Here is a 26,174-nt window from a genome sequence, read left to right as displayed (position 1 = left end):
TGCTTTTAGTTTTTGCTGAAATGAAGAGGTCAGATTCTTACAAGAGACTGCAAAAACCAGATACAAATTTTTGCCCTCACTTGGGAAAAGTTAGATTTAGCTCAGTTTGCTTGTGTTCCAGTTCACATTTCCTCAGCTGTTCTTACGCATTACGAGGAATCCCATAACCAGCACAGTGTGCCAATGCCACAATCCTGACGTGCATGCTGCTATTATGGGACACTGCCTTAGGAGACGATTTGTTTTAGGTGAATTAAGAAAGCAAGAACACGTATAGGAAATTATCTCCAACTCTTTTCCAGGAATGACAGAACAATAGGATGCTTCATTTTAGCACCAGCTTCCATTTACATCAGCCCTAATAAATTTTTTTACATTTAAAAAAAAGGAAAGGTCATCTGAAATTTAAGGTTAAATAAGGACAGTCTGAATTTTCCACACCAAAGGGTTCAAAGGCTTTCATTCAGGACAACATATTAGGAACATACAGCAGCCATAAGGACAGGACAAGGCCTGTATTTTCTTCTGTCTAGCACACAAGACACATCCCTGCATTACACAGTGCTCCATAAGAATTAACGTGGCCAGTGGTTTCAAGAAAGCAGGAAGGCAACTTCCACTGGTACAGTGCTTCCACAGAGCACAGAGGAGCAGCTGCAAGAGCTGCCACACCACAGCACCTGCAGTGGCTACCCTCCTCTCTCATCCCAGTGTCTCACTACCAGAATTTCTAACCTGTCCAATTCAAGAGCATCAAGACTTTCCTGGCTTTGTGTCTCCTCCCTGATCTATGGTACGATAAATGGTTGAGAGACCCAGCTCAGAACCTCAGTATAGAGGAAACACAGCAAACAGGATGATTTCTGTCACAATCTTCCTTTTATGCAAGAGGCATTTTTCCCTGCATTGCTAGCTTCATTTCTTCAAAATTTGCTTCCCTCCAGAATCAGTCCCATGCTTTTCCCTGCTTCTTGTCTGACCTTCATTTTATCTCACTTTCTCTGAATCTGCTTCTCCTTCTCTTGTGCTTGTCCCTATCAACTAACAGAAGGCTTATTTACTGTGTGTTTTGCAAAGCCACGGATATGAACACCACATGCTTCTTTTCAGCTCTGTTTGGCCTGTTTGATCGGTGAGCTCTGGGGGCAGAAATATGCATTCTGTACCTGTCCAGCACAGGGAAGAGCATGGACCTTCCACTACTTTCACACAAATAAATTATCACCTATTTTTTCAATCAATGCCAGATCTGAGTGTAATTTACAACACTCAGATGGTAATGTGGGGAAGCCCAAGCCATGTTACTCAAACTTTGTGTCTGAACAAACCTTCACCTTGCCAGGGCTAAGATCTTCTTTGGAAGTTCTTGACTCTAGGTGCCATTCCCAGGACACCATATCTATATGGGATCAGATGTGGCATCAGAAGTCCTTGTCTTCCTCCCCAAGAGCAGACAGTTCTGCAGGATAGTGGGAGTAAACAAACCCATCTGATCTGTTGTCACATTTCAAGATCTGGTGAACTCCCTCTGAGGACATTGATATGACTAGCCAAAAGAACATGAGAACATGATAATATTGTTCTGCATGTCCTCCTCCCATCCCTACCGTCATCGTCCCCCCCCAAAGAAATACAAACCAAAAGCACAGACTGTTCATCTGACAACTGAAAGAGAAAAGGCACCGCCAAAACTGATGGTGCTCTGGTGAGTTGCATAGCCTTGGTCTGGGCACTAGAAAGGAAGGAAGGAGGACCCTTCACTGGAGCACTGTTCATTAACTCTTCCTCAAATCACCTGGTAGTGTGAGTTTTCCTGAAGGCAGGCTCTTCAATATGTAGGAAGGAAAGAGGAATATAACATTTGAATACCACTTCCAAGAAGGGGGAACAGCTCTGTTTGTGGCTGTGGATTTAAAGACCCCTTTCAATTCCCTCCTGGCTAGCACCATCTGAAAGTATTTGGCAGACAGATGTCCACTGCCTTGAAACTCTCAAAACACATTTCTGTGAAGTGATAGGTCACTAGAGAGCTGCTGTGGCCTACATAACCAGAAGTAAGCTCCAAAAGTAAACTGTACTGTCATCTGAAATTTCTATCATTAAGTTAATCAAAAATGTCCATTCATTTCTACAGGAATACAATATGAGTTAATAAATCCATAGAGACAGGCTAGTCAAGAGACTGTGCATATAGGACATGTCAGAAAAACTGAAGTTAGCAATGATCTAGATTCACAAGGGCTGACAAGAAACCACAAAATGCTAGAGCAATGTACAGTAATCCTTAAATGAAATTCATCTTTCAGCAGAAAAACACATTAAGGATGGTAATTCAATGATAAAAGAGGCAGGCCAGAACAGGTTCAAATGCTGAATATTTCACAACATAACTTAATTAAAGCGGGACTGTGAGGCTGTTAATCGCTTTATAATAGTTCAGCTTGAAATGAGGTCTGATGTGAATGCCCTTATAGTTTATTTGTTTATATTATTATAATCATAAAATGTTATGTCGACCTAATGCAAATGTACAGTTTTCACGGGCCTTTATTATGTTGGCAGCTTTTTCTCCTTTTGGTCTTCCTATTTTTGTGCAAGTATGAGAAGGGAAGAACTGGGAGGAAGGGTCATGAATTTAGGTCAGATCAGATGATTCAGTATGTCTCATGTGGATTTAAATCTTATTAATAATTTTAATACATTCTTCCTTGACAACAATTATTTCAATCACTGCTCCTTTAGCGTACACCGTGACGTAAAAATGCAGGTTTTTAAGAGAGTGGAACACATTTCTCCTACAAAAAAGGTAAATTATGTCAACCCTTTGGAAATTATAGTGTATAAACTAGAAAAAAGACAAAAATACATTTGTAAGTACAAATACAAATGTATTTTGTTGTATAAATGTATTATGCCACACCAAGTGTAGAGAAATACATTATTGGAGTACAACACATTTTAAACACAAATATATTTTGATAAATGCATATTTATAAATATATTACAGAACTGAGGCACAGCCAACTATAATTACCAATATTTCCAAGGTCAGGGTACGGAAAATGCCATGCTAGTGTGTAAAGGTAATATGATGTTTTCTATTGTTTGACAGTTTTTGTGAAAGAAGAATATTTCCTCAGATATTCTGAGGTGCAGTGAGAAAGAGAGGAAGACTGACTTCTAGTGTGTTTAAAAAAAGGACATCAGCATGAAAAAGCTCTTTTAAAAACTTGAGGAATATACATGTGTGTCCAAACACTTGATTATAATTAGTACTGATTCTTAACTCTTTGCAGCAGCATTATTATTAGCAACATCATGTGAATCAATTCCAGGCTCATGCATTGCAAAATGTATAAAAAAAACTGTTTGAAAACAGCATTCAAAGAAAATGTATAAAATGAGTAAAATGGACCAAATCAACTAATTGAGAATGGGCGGAACTGCATGCTGGTCATGACAAATAATCAGAAAAAGTTACAAGCTGTTAACTTAGTCAAAAGGACAAAAGAGTGTTGAAATGACAGGGGGGAAAAAAAAAAGACATCAAAAGTCGAGGGTGCTGTATTTACTTCAAGTAACTTTCATAAACATGGTAAATGCATTTTCTGTGGTAAGAGTCGTAAATATGGGAATTACTGTCCTGGAGGCAATCTTTGTTAAACCAGTGTAGCTTTACAATTTAAAAAACAAAAGCTGTCTAGTGCTAACCTCTGAGGGAAGCACAGCACCCCTCACGCATTGCAAACCCCATTTCTGACAAACTGTTGCTAAAAACCTTGCCAGCAACTCTGGTAAAAGAAGAATTTACATGAAAATATCTAAAAACATCCCTCCTGTCTGTGTCAAAGCACCTTGGTGGTGTCCAGGTCCCAGTGAGGTTGTCACTGGACCTCGGTCGGAGCCAGATGTGACAGTGGGGAAAGTTTCCAAGCCACTGTAGGAAAGATGGGACACTTTACAAGTCATGAAAGTCAACTCAGTTTGAATAAATCGTGAAATTGGAGAAATGGCAAGCAAAGGCACGAACAAGAAAAGCTATTAGGATTGCCAAAAATCATGCCACCACGAGAAAGCCACACCGACACCCCTCATGTTTAACCCTTACGTGCACAAGGCACTCACACACATTTACGCATGTGCAGCATGCTTAGGTGGGGTGGCAGCACATGCTCTCGTTCCTGGGTCAATAATGAGCCATGTGAGTGTCTCAGGTTAGCAAAGGCCTTTGTGGGCTCCTGGTAACTCTGCAGAGAGATACCTTGCTTCTAGATCATCCTATTTATCAACATAATGGACCAGCATAAGGGACCAGTAGTATCCAGGAATTGTTTGTTTCAGTCAAATTATGAATGCCTGAAGCATTGTTGTTACAGTCTTCCCTGATTTATTTAACAAACAGACATGGACAGACTAAATGGTGAAAAAAAAGGCATATACAGAGAATAACCTCTTTGTAAATGACTAAGGAGAAATCCCAGAATAGATTTATGGAAAGCTGCTTAGCACCGTAGCACTAGGAAAGAGCAGCGGGTCTTTCTGTTTGTGATTTGCAATAGCATCCTATTCATGGATATGTCCAGTGAGCAGCAATGCAGATATTTTCTTGGGAATGATTTTCATCTCCTGCTTTTAGAAATTACGAAGTGCAGCCACATATTCTTTAGCTACACTGCACAGGTTGCTTGTGTAGTCTGCTGCTCACCATCCCATTTTTTCAGATCTCAATCTTTGTGGTTTTAAGTGTCCACACTTCAGTCACCCATTGAAAAAATACAAATGTAGAAATACTCTCTTCCAAACAATAATAAATTTGGGGGGGAGGGGGTAAAGTCATCTCAAGAATTAATTCAAGGAAAACTGATATTCAATGAAGCAAAAACCTTAGTGAGTAAAAATTAAAGGCCACAGCTTTCTTGCATTTCCTTGTGCATAGCAGTGTCTTTGTCCATTGATTTGCCCTAAGGAAAGGAGATAAAGTACATTCCCTTCCTACTCCAGAGAATCCTGCTATATTCCGAGCCCAGAGTGGGTTTGGTTCAGATGGGCAAGGGAAATCTCTCTCCATGCCTCATTTCCCAAATTTTACAAGGGATGCTGGAATCAGTTACTCAAGAAAGCATCTTCAGTAACTTCAGACAGACAGGATTTTATATACAAAAGTGTTTAGGAAAAGTTATTTTCCTTATGGAAGTCAGGATTTTAATGCACAAAAGGGCATATCTGTGTAAATAAGAGTGTCTGCTATTCATTATCTGCTCATCAACATTTGTTATTCATTACTCATGTGTTTACAAATGTAATGCAGTCAGAAAGCAGAAATAATACTATATGACTTTGGTGACCAAAAATACACCAGAAACAACAAATAGTAAATAGATCCATGGAGCAGTTCATCTTATGGGATAAAGTTTGCCCACAGAAAACATTCTGTGAAAAATTTGTGAAAATAACCCTGGCAGATCTGTAAGTAACAATGCAGTTCAAAACTAATGTGTAAACAGAATACAAAGGAGCTAAGTTTGTCAATTAATTTGTTGGCAATGAGCATTTTATTTTTACTGTTTGGAACTGATTAAATGCAGAAAAAAAGATAGTTAAAAGAAACAAGTCCATGTTCACAGATTTCATTCAATTTGTCCTTGTGAATTCAAGATGTGTGTCTGGGAATGAGACAGGCTTTTATTCACCTGTGATTGACATCAGATGGACAGATCTTTTCCTGGCAGCTAAATATTTTTAAACCTGTATCATTACATGGACAGTAAATCAGCTGAGAACTTAAAATTAAAATACATTGGACTAGTGGCTTCTATTTGCATCCTCTTCAGCTTCAGAAAATTTCCTCCTAGGCAGGCAGTGGCATAATGAATGCTTGTGCTAGTGGGGTTGAGAAATGGTGCTCTTGTGGAAGGTGCCTTTTGAATTTTAATTTATATTTTCCTTTTTTTAATTCAAACAATAGTGAAATTGCTGTAAAGTTTTACTAAGTACCAAAATGTTCCTAGTTTGCCTGTTTAGATCCAGCTTTCTTTTGAAGCAGATGGAAGGAGGCTAGGAAAATGAAAGTGAAACAAAAATTTAAACACTTTTAGTAAAACATATGTGAACATCTGTGAAGGGTGGTTGTCTTGTTATAGAAATACTGTAATTTTGCTCTGATCTTTCAGTAACCCTAATAAGTACACTGACTGCTCCAGCACAGATGTTAATTATTAGCAAACATTTACCACAGAAGTATCTAGAATCTCTCACTCACACTGCAGCCCCATTGCCTCAGCACTGTAGGGACAGGTAGAAATGGGCTGCTGGCAGAACAAGGAGTTAGCAGCCTGTGTTGAGATCAGAGGACATTTATTGGCTACTTGCTTTAACTGGCCATAAATTATCTCTCTCTGATTTTCCAGATAATCACCAGCAATCAGATTCTTTCTTGCAGACATCACTGCAGAAATAGGCCGTGGAGGAAGAACTGAAAAAAAAAGGTTTCACAAACACCTCCCTGGCAAGGTGTTTGTGAAAGACTAGTGGAGGGGCCTGACATATTTTTGTAAGCTGTGGTGCTAAAGTAAATGCTGGTTTCAGTATGGAAAAGAAGGGAAGGAAGAAAATTAGGAAGGCAGAGGTTTGGGTATTCCTTTGTGATTAAGATTGACACTCACCATTCTCATGGCATCCCCTCTGCCTTCTTCACTCCAAGGATGTTTTTTGTGCCTCCATAGAGCCAGCATCCCAATTGCAAGCTCATCAGAAACTAAACCCAAAGTGCCTCAACTGGTAAGGTATTTCCTTGTCAGTTTACTCTTTCTTTTTCCTGCGCCAGGGTTTTGTTTTTGACTCTTGCAAACAGTTTAACCATGCCTGGAACTGATGCTTCTCTAGAAATCTAGGAATAGAAATCCTAGTGCAAGTAGCAAGTAGAGATAAAGAGTTAAAGGCTCAGAAAATTTTGCATGAGCCTTCAACAGGGTATGCAAACCAGTTGGGTCTGCCACACTTGCAAAAGTAACTTGCAAGATCAGGCTGTCTCCCAAAGCTCTCTGAGTGTACCAAGAGCCTCTCAGCAATGTCTTCTTCAGTTAAGAAACCAGATAACAAGAATTCTTCTCACAATATTTTCCACTTCTGGCACACTATTACAAAAACGGCCCCTTTGTGGTATTGCAGCAGTTTTGTCTTCAGTTCAAGCAGAAACCATAAAATGTACAAAAAAATTTATAAACAAAGCAGAAATGACTGCTAGCAACCCTAAGAAATGGTTTATGGTACAGCTTAAAGTTTTGTGCAAAGGTGTGGCATGATTTTATGAATGCAAGAAAGATACTGTTCGCATTTGATTTTACCTTAACTAGTTTACTTTTTCTGAATTAAAAGTTACTGTCTGAGCTATCCAGAAACAATTGCATTGTATTACTGAATTTGATGTGCTTGGTTTGTAGAAAAATGGTTTAGTCTACTGTGACCAATTGTCTATTATAATAAAGCTTATTATTAATGGAGTATACTCTTATATCCTTGTTTTTTTCCTTCTCAGAAGATAGCAGAGTTCAGCATCCGATAAACATGTAAATTGCATTTTTCTTTTCACACAGGACAGATTTCAACTTCTGAACCAGCAGTCAACAAAGATTCCCCCAGCTGCTAGGGAAAAAAAAAAAGTAAGTATTTGTGAAGAAAGGCATAATAAGATCAGAGGGAAGCCTGTCATAAAAATGCACATTGCATAATACATGATGGATCAGTTCTATTATTTAACTTTTGCATAGATATAACAATACAGAGATATGCTAACCATCATAGTCAGCATTAATTTACAGTGGGAAAAATAATTAGAATCTCACTTTTTCTGAAGAATGGAGTGAAAATGTAAACAATGCTTCCCTCCAGGCAAGTGCTTTATCAAGTTGACAGGTGCATTTGAATTTCCATGGGTGGGGGACATAATAGGTTATTTATGTGTCATTTTAATAGAAAGGCCCAACCATCAAGATGGACAGGAGACTTTATCAGTACTGCTGTTTGCAACTAATCCACCAATTTAATACCCCATGAAAATACCTGCAACAAAACCTGGACATTTTTCTTTTCCACTCCATTATAGGCAAATCAATATGGGTGCTATTCATCTCAAATCTTTGGCTCAGCAGGTGCCCACTACACGGAGCTCCTCACAACACTGGTGCACTGGCACAGCCACATAAATACAGACACTTTGACTTCTGGTGCCATCAGTGACTCCACAACAGGATCACAACAGTGCACTTGGATCACTAGTTTGCTCCTACACAGAAGTAAGCAACAAAAAAAAAAAATCTTTTTTCTAGGGCCCTTTTGGTTCTTGTTTTGGTTTGGTTTTGAGAAGAAAAAATCCAGCACAATTTTTTTTAAAGTTTCTGATTACAATAATTTTATCTGAAATAGTCACTCACTAATTTTCATAAGCAGTATATTCCTGGCTGGAGAATAGCCACAAGCCAGGAAAGCATTATACATCTCCTAGCTGTAACGTGTTTCTTTACACAAATTTGCCATGAAAAGGAAAGATGCCAAAGTGTGTACTCCAGTCACACCTTCTTGGGCATTAGCTCTGATAAATGCTGCCTTTTTTTGTTCTGTGTAGAGAGGGCTGTGACATTGAGTGACACATAGGCCCAGTGTGACCCAGGGTAAATTTGGTATCCATGCTGCAATTTCTTCTTCCCCTTCCCTCCTTGATACTGTCATCTGTATGAGCAAAGGTTCCCTTTTACTTATCTACACAGCTATTGCTGCCACATTTTTAACATACAGCATATTCTGATAGCTTCCCAGTCCTTCACTGGTATCTGTGTGTGTGCACAGTCAGAATCAGCCTGATCTACACCAGAAAAAAAGTCTTTTCTATTAAGGAATTCTTAAAAAAACCCAACCATTTTTGAGAGCTGAAGGTTTCCATTATTGCAAGTCCATCATCCTCTGTGTGCAAAAGTCCAGCTTGCAGATTCATGACCCACCAAGGTCTATGTGGACTGGAAGACAGTCCCCAAGGAGCTTGAAATGATTTGAAATAGATCTAAGGAGGATGGGGGTAATGAGATCATCCACCATTCCCATGTCCACTCAGAAGTGTGCTCTAGCTCCGTAGAGATAATTCTTTTCTAACTCAGGCAGGTACAGCTCCAGAGATGTTTCAAGTATGTAACTGGAAGTTTCGTTACCCCCCCTGGGTAATTCCTCAGACTAGCTACTCCTGAAACTTTTTGCAAAAACAAGCAATTCATAAGGACATAAACTTGATTAAAACCAGACCTGGGACATTTCCTATGCTCAGTCTTTCAGTCTGCAAAGCTCATGAATCCCAGTGGTTGATTAGGAAATATTACTCACAGTAAAATCCAGTTATAATAAAATGTATTTTGCCCGAACATAGCATCTTAATAAGTTTCAGAAATAGTCATTCCCCCATTTTTCTCCTACAGCTTCTAGTCTGGTGACCATGTTTTCTGGTAGGAGGACAATGCCACTGGTCCCACTTGCAGAGAGGGCCTGCATACTGTCCTCTCTCCTGGGGGTCACTGAGGCACTCACAGCAGCGAGGTTGGAGGCCAGATGAAATCCCCTGGGAGCAGTGCCAAGCAGTGCTTGCACTGGGACAAGGGAAGGGAGCCCTGGGAAAGGCACAGTCTGGGAGGGCACCACTTGAGCCCTCAGTTCTCAAGAGGGGGAGGTAATATCTTTTTCCTGTGTGAAGGCGCCTTATAGTCCACTCATATATTACCACAAGAGGTATATCACAAATTACAAATGGTAAAGTGGGGAAAAGAAACCCAAATAAATTAAGTTAGTCTCAACTGATATATTAAAAGGCAGCTAAGTCTGAGTAAAAGACTAAAACAGCAAAGAGACCAAACTGCAGGATCCTGGGTTGGCAAACCAAAAAGATATGGAAGTCTAAATTTTAGCAGTTTTACACAAGTATAAATTTTTTTCTCTGCTTGGATAGCAACTCCTTCCACAAATCATGTAAGGAATGCAAGCAGTTCACCATCCTCATTACATCAATCAGTGGACACTGAGCAGGAAGATGACTGTTTACTCCCTAATGATTTTACTTCAATTCTGATTGCTTAATATAGCACAGGTTTCTTATCCACTCACAGAACTAATGAAAGATGTTCTTATTTTATACTAGATTTTTGTTACATAATAAAGATATAAAAAAGGTGAACGTTGAAAATTACTTTGCTCTGAGTAAAGCTGTCTGAGCTTATGCTACATGGAATACAAAAAATAGCACCTACAAGTGGCATATTTACTTTCAAAAGGGCAAATTTTGAGAAAATTATTGGTAAAATTAACAACAGATTTTTTAAAATATAGATCTGATGTCTTTTCACCATTTATTCTAAGTAAATATGTCGCAGAGTGAGATTTGTATCGCATTGTATAAATCTTTAATTTCAGTGGAAAACATATACTGTATCATAATTTAGATAATACACTGAAGTAATTTTATATTTCATTAAAAAATATGTTTTTTGCTTTGCATGTGTGTTTGATTCACTGCATCTCTGGTGCTTTTATGCTGTTGTAACTACTTTGATCAAATAATATTAGAGTAAGGGACAGCAGCACAGGAATATATCACACCAATATATTTTATGTTAACTGTAACCACAACATTTCTGCATTGTCAAAGAATCCACAGAATGATAAGCATAGAAAAAAATCAATCAAATTAGTGTATTATTTGAGAACAAAAGGGGCAAGTGTGCCCAAGAGTAGTGTAATGCCTTCTGAAGTTGGCAGAGTTATCACAAACTTGACTGATATTTTTCAAGGATCGAAAGCACCAAGAGCTGGTTCCTGGGCACTGAAATTACTTTAGATTGATTTAACTGTCCACCTCACTTTTATGGTACATGTAGAAATGTGAGTTTCCAATCAGAACACCATTTCTCATCTCTTTGCCGGTTCCTTTCTCATTACATGGGATGGGGATCTCTTGTGGGAAGGGGTGAACCCCATTCAAAGTAAATCAGAAAATACTCAACATATCTCTTACTCAATACTCAATATCTCTTACTCCAAGCATATTCTGATGATTTGGATTTAGAGAAATACTTCCAAAAAGCTGTTGACTTCCAAAGTCTTAGCACATAGAAAATGGGGATGCTCTATCTTTTTCTCAAGCTAAAACATATTTTGAGAAAAAATAATGAGAAAAATATTTTGAGATCTTTTCTGGGAGCTAATCTGGAAAAGGTATATTATGAAAAAGTATTTTCTTTCATATTAACGTCACATTTCCTGTCATTGCAAGATGATGACCAGTCCTGCTTGACTCTTCTCTTATTTAAGTTGTTTCTAGTCAACTGTAACTTGGATTTCTAGTTAAGATTGCAAATTCAAGATCAGGCTATGTTAGTATGCAATCACCCATCAAAAGCACTCTTCTGTTTGCCCAGACTATCTGCTTTCTTGAAGCAGGATCAGCTCCAGGCATAACTAAAGCAGGCAGATGCCTGGGACATGAGGCTGTCTTCTCCATCTCTTTTGCCAGCAGCAGTGCCCCAGCAGCCGGACTGATGCCTGCTGCTGCAGCCAGGGAATATCCTCAAAGTGGGCTGCTCCTCTAGAGACAGCAAGACCAAAGGTAACTTGGGAGTCTCCATCATAACTGTGATGCAGCAGCCCAAACCACCCTGTCCCTGTGGTAGCAGCATCCCATTTTACCTGTGCTGCAAAGAAACCTTGAATTTGAGATGTTGTGTACAAGGACTGATGACAATAGGATTTGTACTTCTGGATTTAGCTAAGAGCAGCCAAGTGCTGTAATGTCCTGCCTGGCAAAAGCCATTTCAACAGAATGACAATTTGACTCCCAGAATTAGATTGTGTGTGGCCCCTTGGAACTCCAGCTATCTTAATCACTAAAGTGTGATCTTTAATAACTAATTTCAGAATCCCATTTCTATTTCCTGGGATAACACTAGTATTTGTGAAACAAATGGCCTCTCCAACTTCCAACATAAATGGATTTATATCTACAATAATTCATTGAAATAGAATGGCTGGAAGAACTACTTTAATCTTCTCTGCCTTGAGATGTTGCAGTTCCATTTTCTAGGCTCATGTTTTCCTCACAGTTTGTTCATACCTCACAGATATATTAGCACGTAACATATAAGCCTTTACTGATCCATTTATGCACCTGTAACTCTTAGAGACAATTCTATTTATTTTCTTTCAAAGCTTTCATCTGCACATCAGTATCTTCTGCGTTTTTCTACTCAGAAAAAGGACAGAAGAAAAACCATGCAATTACAGAATCATGGAACTGTTTGGGTTGGAAGGACCTTAAAGGGACCTTAAAGACTATCTAGTTTCAGCCCCCCTGCTGTGGGCAGGGACACCTTCCAATAGATCAGGTTTGTTAAAGCCCCATCCAACCCAGCTCTGAAGAGTTCAAGTGATGAGGCATCCACAACTTCTCTGGACCACCCATGCCAGTGACTCACCATCCTCACAGTAAAGAATTTCTACCTAAAATGCTCTCAAAAGGACGGATAGCATCCAAGGTAGAAGCATCCCAATTAGGTTCTGGTGCACCATGCAACCTCATGTTCTCACATTCTTCTTGTTGGTTTGGGAATTTCAAGAGCAACTACTTATAGAGTCAGCTACTATGTGGCAAGAAAAAAAGAAATCAAAATAAGCATTGGGCATTGTTACGGTCCAGTTGGTCTCAGGCAGGAGGGAAGATGTGCAATGGGTTGAAACCTCAAACATTGTACAAGAAACTACATCCAAACTAAGAGCTGTGTTATACAGCAGGAGGGTTTTAGGTCAACTGGAAAACTACAACTGTACAGCAGAGGAAAGATGCCTAAACACAAATGTTTTGAAATCATTATTATCTCTAATGGTTTATTATTGTCAAAAATTGATGGAAAAACAAAAAAAGAACATGCTTCTTTCATGACTAACTTCTACACTGTTTTAATTCCACTTCTATACTGGTTACATGTGGGAAGAAAAAGGTACATACCATAAATTTACTACATATTTTATAGAGAGTTTAGGCAGCATTAGATGCTCAGCTACCAAACAAATTACTTGATCTTTGTATCTTGTTCAGATAAAGGATTTAGGCATGGCAAAGAATAAGGCAAAAGCAATTGAAGCGGTATGAACAAACTATGTTGATTTAGAAACCAAGCCAAATAAAAACCATTACAATAGAGTTTCAAAAAGTTATGTTTGCAATTTAAAATACCCATAGGGCAGATCTGACTTATATGACCAACACTTAATGTATAGTACATGATAAGATGACACATGCAGTTTTGAAACTTGGCAGTAATTCAGAAAAAGAATACTTTGCTGACCATTAACAATTTCTGAGCAATGTATACATTTTTTATATATGTCTGTAGTTGAGTTCCTGAGTGATTATAGTTATAACAGTGTCTTCTCATGTAATCTTAGGACACCAAAAGCTGCATGGCAAAATGAAAGTAAGGATTAATAAATTACCTCCCTCCATGCTCGTGCTACCAGTTCACTAAATTCACATCCAGCATTTGCTTTCTGCTATTAAATGCAAATGAAGAGAAGCTGCCACAGATCTATGGGGGTACAAATGATACAAGAATGCGGATTGCACTTTAGTAAAGGGCTTTTAGGGGGGGTTGTATGTGTGTGTGTGTGAGAGAGAGAGCAGGGAGGAGAAGCAGTGGGAGCATTATACTGAAATATTTTAGCATGCTTTAATGCACCTAAATAGTCTCACACAGGGAACTCAAACTAAAATAGTAGGCAACAATGAGTAACCATAGTTTAACACTGGCAAAGTTTAAACAATATACCAAGATTCAGGGTTGTTGGGTTTTATGTTTTTGTTTGTGGAGGGTTTTTTTTGGAAATGTGTATTTTTCAATGGAGCTGGTACTGACTTGCAGCTGTTTGATATTAGAGTCAAGACCTACCAGCCTTCAAACCTCACATTAGAAACAGACCTTTGGCCAAGTTGTGTCTTCGTTTAGACCTTGGCAACCCTGCTTACATCAGTGGGGGTAATTTGACCTCTCATTTGAATAATGCAGTGCGGTGATATGGTTCTGGTTTGTATTTTCTGTGATTGTTTCAGTCTAAATGCAACAACTCCCAGGATTGTGTGCGAGACGGAAATGCCTTCCAGAGGTAACAGAGGCACAGATACAGGAATTATTTGTCTGATCTGACAAATCATGTGGCAGGCACAGGTCACAGCACCTGGCCAGTCTGGGAATAAGCAGACCTGCTAGGGCCACTCCTTGCACTGAAGGGATCAGAAAAGGTGCTGTGGGTGATGGCAAAGCAGCAGGAACTCAAAACAGAGGGATCAGTTTCCTGGCACAAGTAAATTATGTGCATGTACATGATCTTTTGAATGAAGAAATGCCCCTTCTCTCTTTTCCTCAGGCACAGCCAAGTTCTAGAATAAGCAAAATTCAGCCCAGACTAGAAAAAAAAAATTCAGTTGAAAGAAGTGCATTAGAACAGGATTAATGTCATAGTAAATATGCTTCAGCAATCCAGTGTAGACATTGTATCATTATTTCTCTGAATTTAGGGAAGTTATGAAAATGGTTGTTTGTGCTCTGAAAAGCTTTTATTCCCTTATGAAAGAAAAAGAAAATGGAGTATTAGAATCCTTCAGCAAATAAGAAAAAGTCTTTGACCTTTGGTAACTTTCAACATCACATGCTTAATACAGATATGAGAAACAAAACATTATGGGGTTGCAAACATGAAAAAATACTGTGAGCTCTCTGTTTATTTTTTTTTTGGTTTGTTTATTCTGTAAAACATCTCCTTGCTCAATTGCAGTGATAATGATTCTCCAAAAATGTCTGGGCTGAGAATCTGCATCCTAAGCTTTTAAGTTAGAATCTCTGCCTGGCTGCACATCAGTCAGAAAAACAAACAACAAACTCTAGTCATGATGATGCCACATGACCACAAAAACAGAATGAACGTATTGGAACAGCAGCATCTTTGCCTTATTCAAGAATTTTCATTAGGTTTCGTTTAAACTGTTCAACCTTTCTTGTGCAGGCAGAAAAGAGGTGTTTGTTCCATGAAACTAAAGAAAAACAAAGCAAAACAGTCTTTAAAGCCAAAACACTTAGCTAAATCCATCTCTAAATCCCATTACACATTCAACAAATGGCAATAAGTAACCCTTACTGACCCTAGATGAGGCAATATATGGCACCCCAAGCAGAGTTCCTCCATGGTTAGCCTAAAGGGCACTGTCAAGTTCGAAAATCATAAATCCCTGTCTCTTTGTACACTGCTCAGGCCTTTTCACACAGCTCTGACCTGCATTTATGACCAAGCCAGAGCTTTGTCGCAATGTCAGAACATATATGAGATTATGAGATTCCAGACCCTTACAACAGACACCACTACTTGCACCATCACCAGTGCAAATGCAAAGGTGTTTTTACTTCCTGGAAAATTTGACTCACTTATTTTCATGGTGTTTTGCATTCAGCTTGACAATAAATAAAAATTCAGCAGGCATTTATAGTAAATAATAATGATAGAAATATTGCTTCACTCTTGATTGCTTACCCTCTGCTGTACCCCAGCATTTGGAGTGCAAACAGTGCAGAAGAATTTTGTGTTTACTAAAAGATTCCAGTATTTTGTTTTGGTTTTGAGGCTTTTTGTTTGTTATTTGCCATTCTTGGTGTTTTTCTCCCTCTTTGTTCCCCCAAAAGCCCATTCCATTTGCTTTTATTTTTCATCACAGGGTACTCATTTGGAAGCTATCCAAAGGGTTGATTTCAAGTACTTAGTATCACATACAAATAAATTAACACCAATGAGACATTGAAATCAATGTAGAAACTGCTTTTGTAATGTCTAAAAGCTGTTTATAGCTTCTCAAGATGGATGTATATGAGCGACATCAATCCTGGCCGACATGCATGCTTTTCAGAGTGTAAGCAAGAGGAAATTGAGGGTAAAGACTCAAAAACAGTCATAACCCGTTGTCGTATCATTCTCGCTCATGCACATATGTTTATACTTCTACTTGCAAAAACTTATCAAGAAAATATTTTGTATACTTTACTATTGCTTAACCTCCTTTTCTTTTAGTCACTCTGCAACATCTAACTGCATGCCTTGAGTTTCTTTGCAAGCACCTCCACAGTCCAGGCCTCTCCAGCCATGAAGCATTCCATGTACAAGGAGCCATGGTACCTTGGTCCCTGACCCAGCATAGCTAAGGATCTCCATCCTTAGATGAAGAGTAATGAAAAGTGATGAAAAGGGGGTATTTCAACATGGTAGGAATGTCTGCAATAGGTTTCTGCTCTCCCCATTCAGGCTTAAAGCACCTTCTTAATCACTGGCTGGACGTCTGGTCAGTTCAAAGACATCACAAAAACTTGCAGTGCTTTTCAGATGAACAGTATGCCTGTGCCACAGCAGGTGGTCAACATCCTTCAGATATTTCATTGTACATCTCTTTTCTTTGAAGAATGCATCTCAAATCCTAAAACTGTCCTCCTCTGCACACCCATGCTGAGCTGGCACCACCACAGTGGTCAGGACTCACTTGTTCAGGTACAGAGCCAAAAAGGTTATCCTGGCCCCTACTTTTCACAGAGGTGGGGGACCAAGGGATGGCAGAAATAGTCAGGCAACCACAAGGAAGCCACGGTACCAAGAAAGAAGATTCTGGGTTAGCCAACCAAGTCCTGGAGAGCATCAGGCACAGCATGGCCAGTCAAGGGAGAGGATTGTCCAGCTCTGCTCTGCCCTGAGGAGGCCTCACCTCAAGTGCTATGTGCACTTTCAGGCACTGCAATATTAGAAAGATATTAAGCTCTTAAAGTGTATCCAAAGGAGGGTGAGGAAGATGATGAAGACCCTTGAGGGGAAGCCATATGAGGGGGAGCTGAGGTCACTTGGTCTGTTCAGCCTGAAGAAGACTGAGGGGAGATATCATTTTGGCCTACAATTTCCTTATGAGGGGAAGAGGAGGGACAGACACTGATCTCTTCTCTCTGGTGATCAGTTATAGGACCTGAAGGAATGGCCTGAAGTTGTGTCAGGAGAGATTTAGGCTGGATATTAGAAAAAGGTCCTTCACCCAAAGGATGGTTAGGCTCCCCAGGAAAGTGGTCATAGCACCATGCCTGACAGAATTTAAGAAGATTTCAGACAGTGCTCTTGGGCACATGGTGTGACTCCTGGGGCTGTTCTGTGCAGGGTCAGAAGCTGGACTTGATGAACCTTGTGGGTCACTTCCAAATCAGTGTATTCTTTGATTCTATGATTCTGTGAAGTTTGGAGAGGAAGACAATAATGGATAGGGCTATGACAGAAAGAGCAGAGCTTTCGAGAAGGCACTTTAAAAGTCTGACATCCCAAACCTTTTAACATTCCAAAGTTCTTTTTCTCTGTCACTGGAGCAAGCAATTTGGTGTTGTGGACACCACAGACTCAGCTATTCTGAAATGTGGGATGCTGACAGTACCAAGCAATAGAAGATCACCCCATTGGAGAGGGCGTTGTGGCTGAACCGGGCTGTGTGCAAATACATTGCTCCAATCCTGGCACTGCTGTTGGAAGGAAGGAGTGACCCACAGAGGTCTGCTGTGTGCTGATGGAGGTTCTGACTCCCTCATCCTGTGCAAAGGCCTGATGAAACATGCAGGGCTTATGTCAGTGTCACACCTACCTACTGAGCCAAAGGCACCCACAGCTGTCTGTAGCCCTGAAACCCTGCACACATCCAACAGGTGGTGCCCAGACTTAAGCATGAGGTGGGATAACTTTTGCCAACAAAATATTTCCCATCGGTCCCAAATACTAACAACTACCTGAACCCCACAAACACCACTTGAAAAGACACTAGTTTGTGAACAGCAAATTAACTAACATCCTCCAAGTCGTTATTCAAGCTGCAGTGCACACTGCTTCAAACAATGCTATTTATAAAGCGATAATGAAAGGAACTAGTCTATAAACCTTTCCCTAGCAGCAGGAGGGCTTAGGCTCCCAGGTTCACAAGCCTTCAGTATATTTGAAGCCCATCAGACTTCAGCAAAGAGGAAATAATGAAGGTAAAGAGAAGAGTAATCCTAAAAACTTAACAAGGCACTATCATGTATGTTTTTTTTCTCTGCATACATTGACTTTGAAAGAGACAGAAACCAGCTTTCTACCTTTACTACATTATTTCCCACTTGTTAAATGGCAATGCATAGCCCAAATGCATTTCATAAGGCTAAAATAAGCATCCTTGTTTGTGAACTAGTGAGGTAAGGATCCAGTTGGCAGGCTTGCTCTCTCAGGCAAGACTCATTAATACAAAAGGAGGTTTATCTGAGAAAAGTCTAAATTACAAGTTCTAAATGGGTTATCTCAGCTGCAAAAGAAAACAAGGCTGGGGAGGTTTTTATGCCGTGACTGAGCTTAAGCTTCAAGCCTGCAGGCTAGCACTACTCAGAGTGTTTCTGATGGGATAATTTTCTATGCAAAAAGACTGATTCATTGAAGAATTACTCATGTCATGGCCAACGTGCCAGTTTCAATGGCCGTTCATCTGACAGGCGCAACAACCCCTTCTGAAATGTTTTAAATGACCAGGTGCAATTTTCCTATTTTTAAATAACCTTTCGTGGTTACTCTAGCCAGACAAATGCCCTGCAAAACCAGATGAGCTGCTACCACTGCTGTAGCCTAGGCAAGGTTCAGGAGGAGCACAGCTCCCTAAGGCACTGCCTAGCTTTGCCCTTTCCTTTTTCCTCTCTCCTTTTGAGAGAACAGGAATTCAGTCCTAGTGCCTGATGGTAGCACTGAACTGTTATAGCAATATTCTGATTCTAGTGTCACTGGGTAAGTTATGCACTTTAGGTCTATAATCAGGGAGCCTGATGTGCAAATAAGTCCCTGCACCCAGCCAGTGGAGGAGATAAAAACCTCAGAACTGTCAAGGTGATCATTATGTTAGGAACAGTGAGAGGTATTCAAAGCCAACAGGAGAGAAGGAAGGCCCTAGGATTCATGTGGAAAGTAGATTGTCTGAACAGTGCCCATTTCTATCAAGGTGGCATGAGGCTCAAAGTTTGGCAGCTTCTAACTTTGGCATGCTCTCATGAAGATGGAGCCCACCTTTTCCTTTGATCATTTCTAGACATTCCTCTCTAGACCATAGTGTTTTATTCCAAAAATATGGATTTTCAGAAGGCCATTCTGTTTTTGACAAAACTAAGTTTCAAAACAATAAATCCATATAACGTGCTGTATACATACATGTCACCTGAAAGGCATGATCATTCCTCTCTGGCCACCAAACCTGTCAGATTTTCCATTAATATTAATACACAAACCCTTACAAATGCAACTCCCATTTAACTGTTTAGGCTAATATTTTGAAAGATGAAAAGAACAGCTTTCAAAATACAGGAAAAAATCCAGAGCACGCGACCACATTTCACAGGTCAGTGGCTGGGATAGCAGGAGCTGCTGAAGGAGAGCTGAAGGAACAAACTTGCTCAGGGGCATTTTAGCACTCTTGTGATACGATACCCGTTATTCATCAGCATGCAACAATCCCCTCTCCAGATGAAAAACACTACAGATCATGTTCCTAATAAAACAGTCAATTTGCCTCCTTCTCTTTTTTGTTGTTGGAAGGAATTCCTTACAACCTCACCTCCCTGGGGCATGTCTTCCTCTCCCCCTTTGTCTATCAGGAGAAAACAAGGCTCTGTTCAACAACAAAGTCTCACTGGCTGGCCTCAGAGATGCTCACACCAGGTTTCAGACAGACCCAGGAAATTACTGTTGGTTTAGATGCCCTGATTATTGCTAAGATAGGAAAAATTACGTAGATGGGAAGCATGGTGAGAGCACATTTCTGCCCTGACAAACACATGAGGGTGAAAATCATGACCCCTTCAGAAAACTTCAGCATATAAGCTTTGGACAGTGCTTTCAGGCTTCAGCAGAGGAAGTCTAATCCATCTCCTATTTCTAAGCTTCCAAGGGTAGCTGCTTCAAATCCACACCCGGGGTTTGTAGCCCACTGAGACCAGAAGTTTTAGCATATCTATAGCAGGAATGGCAGGTATCCTCGCTGAGTCCTATGACCTACATTCATCCTGCCTGCACTTGGTTTTAGCTGTGACAAAGCTCACCTGTAGGCTCAGACACAGTTTACTTTGCCTTGTGAGGTCAGGTTAAGACAGAAAACAGAATGGACCTGCCCCAATCAGTGGGCAAAGAGATTTTGCTCTGCCCTGTGCAAGTGTCTTCAGCAGTCTCTGCTGTCAGTGTGTGGAATTTTACATTTAAATATCATTAGTTCCCGGAATATTTAAAGGTCATTACTAGAAAGCAAGCTACTGAGGCTTCAGTTTTGTAACATTGTTTAACTGTTCTCTAGTGCATCTAAAGTAATTCAGTCTTCATCAGCAGCCTTATGTGTGACAATTACAAAATGGTAGCAAATTTAATTTCCTTTAAAAGAAGAAAAAAAAGAGCCTGATCTGCAAAATCATTCTTGCAGTTATATACACAATTGACACATGAACTTCATGCTTTTGCATATGCAAGCTCACAACCACCTGGTAATTTAGATTCTACCTTCGTTAAGAATTTCGCTTACCCCTAACATGACTAAATCAATGGGCATCAACAGTACCCTGACTAAGCTCAGTGGATGTCTGATGCCAGAGCTGTAACAAGATTAATTACACCTTAAATAGAGAATTTAGTAATTAGAGAAGACTGAAATGTTTTAAAACATACATATCCTTGGTAAAAGGAAATTGCTTAACACCAGGGAGTATAAATCAGAAATTTTTAAGCAAGTACTAGTTTTTAAACAGCTACACACACCCATAATGGACAACAACACAATAACTTTTCCATAATGTGAGTTTCTTCTTAAGCCCCATATGTTAGCGATTACATTGTGTCCTTAAATCATCAGGGTTGATATTTCATATAACATTTTTACTCACTATTGTAATGTTGAATGTTGTCATTAGTCAGATCTATTGCTATTTTCTTTTTTCAGAATCCTGCGAAGTTACTGTTCCTGGGATGTTGTATATGCCAATGAGTTATGTGTATTAAATACTCCAAGAGAACAAACGAGTGCAGGGAGTAACCTTGTTTACAGCACTAATGTAAGCTTGTTTACAGCACTACCCAACAACCACAGGAGAGACCTATTGGCTAATTCTGTTTTGTGCAAAAAATGAAGAGTCAGCTGATTTTTGCTACAAAGAGTAGGAATCACCGTTGTTAAATAAGTGGCTGTCCTGGGGGTTTTCAGAACTGCTCACACTATACTTCAACCTACCAAGGGGAGGAGGGAGTCATTGTATGAATTACTCCTGCAATATTTCATGAGCTAGTAAATTTTCTATGGAAATTATCCAGCTTGATGAAAATGTCTGTATTTCAAACCTCACAAGAGTCTGATTTAGAAGAGAAATAGTGCTCGTTTACTGCAGCTTCATTGAAGACAAAGATGGAGAGAACCTGAAGTGTTGAAATGTTAACGTTCCAAGAAAACTAATTATCATATTTTCACTTGCAAACTTCAAGCCTGATGCTAATTAATCTCTGTGGAAAGGCTGTGTATGAATCAAATTATAATGTAAGTCAGATTATACAGGATGAGATGTATAACATACCCTGCCACTGAGGAGAAACAAAATGGATTGCTTGCACAGAAATGACAAAAAACCCAAAGAGCTTGCTCTTCATTAGTGCACCAATCTGTACCAGCCGGCTGATGACAGATTCACCCCAACGGAGTGTTGCAAACCACCTTGGATTTTCAAAAGTTTGCCTGTGGTCACAAATTATCTAGATGCAAGGAGAAAAAACTATTTGACTGAGCAAACCTTGATGTGGCACTTGCAGAGTTCTGTTGTGAAAACATCTTGAGGGCAATCAAGTGCCATTAGCACATGTCAATGAGGCTTCCGATGAATTACTACAAAAATTACAGTTAAGTGTACTCCTCCTCCATCACTGTCCAACATCTCTGACAAAAGAGTTTGGATGTCTGTTGAAGTATTAGAGAAATTAACACCTTTCTGCCAGTGTATAATCAGAAGGATGTCAGCAGACTATTAGTTTGGTTCATCTTCACTAATGCCTTTATATAATTAATTTATTGATTTTAGGATTAAATTGATTTGTTACCATTTACTCTGGAAATTCTATATTGTACATATAATGGGGGTAGTAAAGGAGATTTGGATAAATCAGTTCTCATTTAAAAGGGAAACAAAATACAAACTGAAAGGGGAAATAAAATACATGTTTTCTAAACACAAGATAAGGTTTACTACCTCTCTAAGTAAATTCCATGGAGTCTGACTAAATAATTGTTTTCAATTTATATACTTATCATGAATATGCCAGTCAAAAAAAAGAAATGCTGTAAGCAGCTCATAGTACTTGCACTCACATAGTTTGCATAGCTTGCTTTTATCTGTTTTAATCTATTAACTTATTGTTATGCAACTTTCAGATTCAGAAAAGCTTTCATAGATGTGGGGGTTTTAATCCCCATTTTCTCTCCATTTTAGTTATTTTTTCTCTTTAAGATGGGATACAACATGGAATCAAACAAGTGCTGTGCAGTGTTACTCTAACAGCTCAATTTCTAATGCTGTTTCCATTAGTTTACTTGTTGATTATATCTGTTCTACCATTGTTATAATTTATTACAAGGCCTCTTTTTGTGTGCACATCTGTTGAAGCAGTTCCACTCGTTAGACCTATCCACACAGGCAAAAGAAGGTTTTCCTTTACCTAGACTGCATTACCTTGTTTTCCAAAGCTTGCACTTGTACCCTTTCTGATGAATTACTAATCAACAGTTGTGAGGTTTAATGGCATGCCTGGGTACGGTCAGCATATTTGGCTGTTCCAGATGTTTCCGAGAATCTGCATCTCCCCCCCTTTCTTCTTTTCACCCACCACTCCCTATGGACTAAATACTCTAAAGGAATAGAGAGCAAAGTGTTTCAGAACCATATGGCCATTTCAATCCTACACAGCTCAAGGCCTTGTCTTTTCATACAGAAATCATTTTGGTTTAAACCTAAGAGGCAAGAGAGTACTATACTCTTTTCTGACCTTACATTTTGCTCTGTTTTCTGTAACATCTCATTACTGGGCTGAGCCTTCCCTCTGCTCATCTCTGACTTTCAATCTCCATTTAATCTTTAAAAAAAATACAGACACTGCCTTCAATAATTTATCCCAAATGAGAATCTGACCTTACACACACAGATCACAAAGAATTTCAGTGAGACATGGCCCTATTTCCTCGCCTCCCCTTTGCTCACACAGATAAATGGAAATTCTGGCCCTAATAAAGTCAGTGCAAGTTTTGCTGTTGACTGCAAGGGGTCGAGGTTCTCCTCCTGCAATTTCTATAGCAGACAGGTGATTACATGTCACCTTAACGTGCTGAGCTGCATTGTTCTGCACTAGCAGGGTAGTTTGCTTGTACTGGCTGTAACAACTGTGCATTACCCCAGATCAACACAGTGATTTATTCATACTGGTATGTAAGGAAATAAATTCTATAATACTGCAAATTTTTCTGGATAGGCTCACAATCAGCTTTGCTACTGCTTTTTAGTCTCCTATGCTACACTTACAGCATAGAAGTTTTTATTCTCCATACAATTTAAATTGTGGGAGACATTGTAGTGAGAGCTCCAAAATTTTTTGCAGTATGGGTTAAGGTTAGGATGAAGAAATCTAATTGTAAACTTGCAAAACGCTAATGTTCTAAAAGATCACTGAAAGTAGTTTGGGGAAAGGAAACCACAGATCAAAATTATTAGACCTTATGAGCAGCAGCTTGAGTGATGTCAGCCATTTCCTATTTCTTAAACATATAATACAGTGTACATGAGATATTTTTACATATAAGGTATAGCTCAAAGTGAAAAAAAGTTTGGAAACAGAAGAGTGAATAAGTAAAAAAGAAATTTACATTTTCTGTACTTCTGCTTTCTCAACGTCTTCCTGTCTGCATTTGCAGATCAATGGTACCTAAATCAGCAATTTGAGAAGAGTTCTACAGAACCATGATTATAGTTATCTTGTATAGCTGTACTTTCCAACCAACTTCTCGTACCTTGCATTTCTCAGTTTCTTTCTCTTTTCTTTGGCATGATTCTGTCTTCTGCACAAATTCCTGAACCACTTCTGTTTCTTTTCTCTTATTACTGCCTTGTGCTTTCTGACTTTTCCTTCAGGCCTCCACAGTCTGTACTAGGGTATTATCCCTTCCAGCACATTTCCTCAATCATTTTTTTTATTTTAAGTCAAAATATCCCTGCAACTTTTTACCTGTCTTTTGGAAATTGGATTTCCTGAAAAGCACCAGCAAAATTTGTGTTTGTGTTCATGGGAAAAATTAACTCTACAACTCTGAAAAGATCAAATTTAAGATGAACAGATCTGTTAGTCACAAAATCAGGCTGGTGTTCTTGTTCAAAATTTAGCCTGGTCTCACCATTTTTTTCATCAAAAAAAATACACTCAGAGTAGTGCTAAACCTTCAAACAGAAAATATACCAATTATGATGTCAGTGTATTTTTCAGGTTTTTTTGATCTACACTACAGTCAAGTTATACAAGGGGATCCGGAGAGCACAAATCTGGGATTTTGAATTAGAGCACAGTTGGGGATTCTACTTTTTCTCTTTCTAATATCCAACAGCAAGAAAGCATTGTACCTAGTTCCAAATCTCACTACACACTATGTGCCGCCCTTTCCCCCGCGTAGAGCTGGCTTTCAGATAACTTCAATTTTTGCCCTTCCCTTCTCTTTATCCATTATCTTATATGTGCAAGCAAGCTCCAAACTCCAGTGTTGGAGTAAGACCAGCACCAAAACAAGAGACAAATTGCAGCAGCCTCAGGTGTGATACCACCTGCCTTCGTCAGCCTCCACCTGTGGTCCAGCAGCTTTGCTGCAGCACAGACTGGAAGCTCATGAAGCCTCCTCTAAGACAAAATCAAAATTAACCCCCTTGTGCTAAATGAGTTAAAAGACTTGCTCTCCAGCAGCCCTTGAAATGCTGCCACGTCCAACATCAGTTTCCTTTCCTGCCAGTGTTGATTCCACTAGCAAGGGCAGAATTTTGCCCTCAACTATTCACAAGTAATTAATGCATTATTGAACAGGAATAAATAGATAGCAATTAAATAACAAGTATTAATGACTTATTTATTAACATATTAATAGTTGGCCTGAGAGTAATAAATGCAAATTAGTGTAAAGTGGTACCAAAAATTGTGTCGATAATAGGCCCTGAAGTAATCTTGTGTGTTCAAGATAATTACAAATATATTTTCCTTTCAAAAATCTACTGCTGGGTAATTTTTTATGGTTTGCTATAATATCATTTTAAAATTAGAAAATTAGCCCTAGTCTCATTAAAATAATTTTGCAGTGCATCAGGCTTTATTTCAAGTGCAAGTTTCACATTATCTTCTTGCCTACAGACCGGGCATTTTTTTTTCCAGAAAATCTCCTCATGTGCCAATATTTTGGGCCTGTGCTTGGTGTGCAGTTTTGTTTCAGCTTACTACTTGCACAACTTTTCTCATCGTTAGTATTACTACATAAAAAGTCCCACTGCAAGCAGGGGTAGTACTTTGAGGGCTAAGTCCAGCAACAATCTCTAAGGGCCATATTTATTCCTATTTTTACTGCTAATAGCAACTGACCTGATAAATAGTTCAGAGGCTTTAGACATGACCAAACTGATGCACACCTAACAACCAGATCACAATAGATCCCACTTAAAAGACCATCTCTAGTCAACTGTTTTACTAGAAATACTTCCCCCCTCTTTTTTTTTTTTTCTTTTTTTTTTTTTTAATTCTTATTTGTTTAGACAAAAGAAAACCCCACCTCATACCTTGACTCTAAACTATTACTTAACACTGGAAAAGCAATTACTCGGTGAGGACAGAAAGACACTGCCACTTTTATCAGTTCTAGAAAGAAAAGGAAATTCTTGGCTAAAATCCAGGGTCCTGCCCTCATCACTGATCTGCTAACAACAGCAGATTAAAATATTCCAGTCTGCCACTGCTCCTGATTTTACCAGTTCTAGAATCTGACA

This window comes from Ammospiza nelsoni, chromosome 1 (genome assembly GCF_027579445.1).
Source record: "Ammospiza nelsoni isolate bAmmNel1 chromosome 1, bAmmNel1.pri, whole genome shotgun sequence".
In the NCBI taxonomy this organism is placed as follows: Eukaryota; Metazoa; Chordata; class Aves; order Passeriformes; family Passerellidae; genus Ammospiza; species Ammospiza nelsoni.
This window is presented reverse-complemented; position numbering follows the sequence as displayed.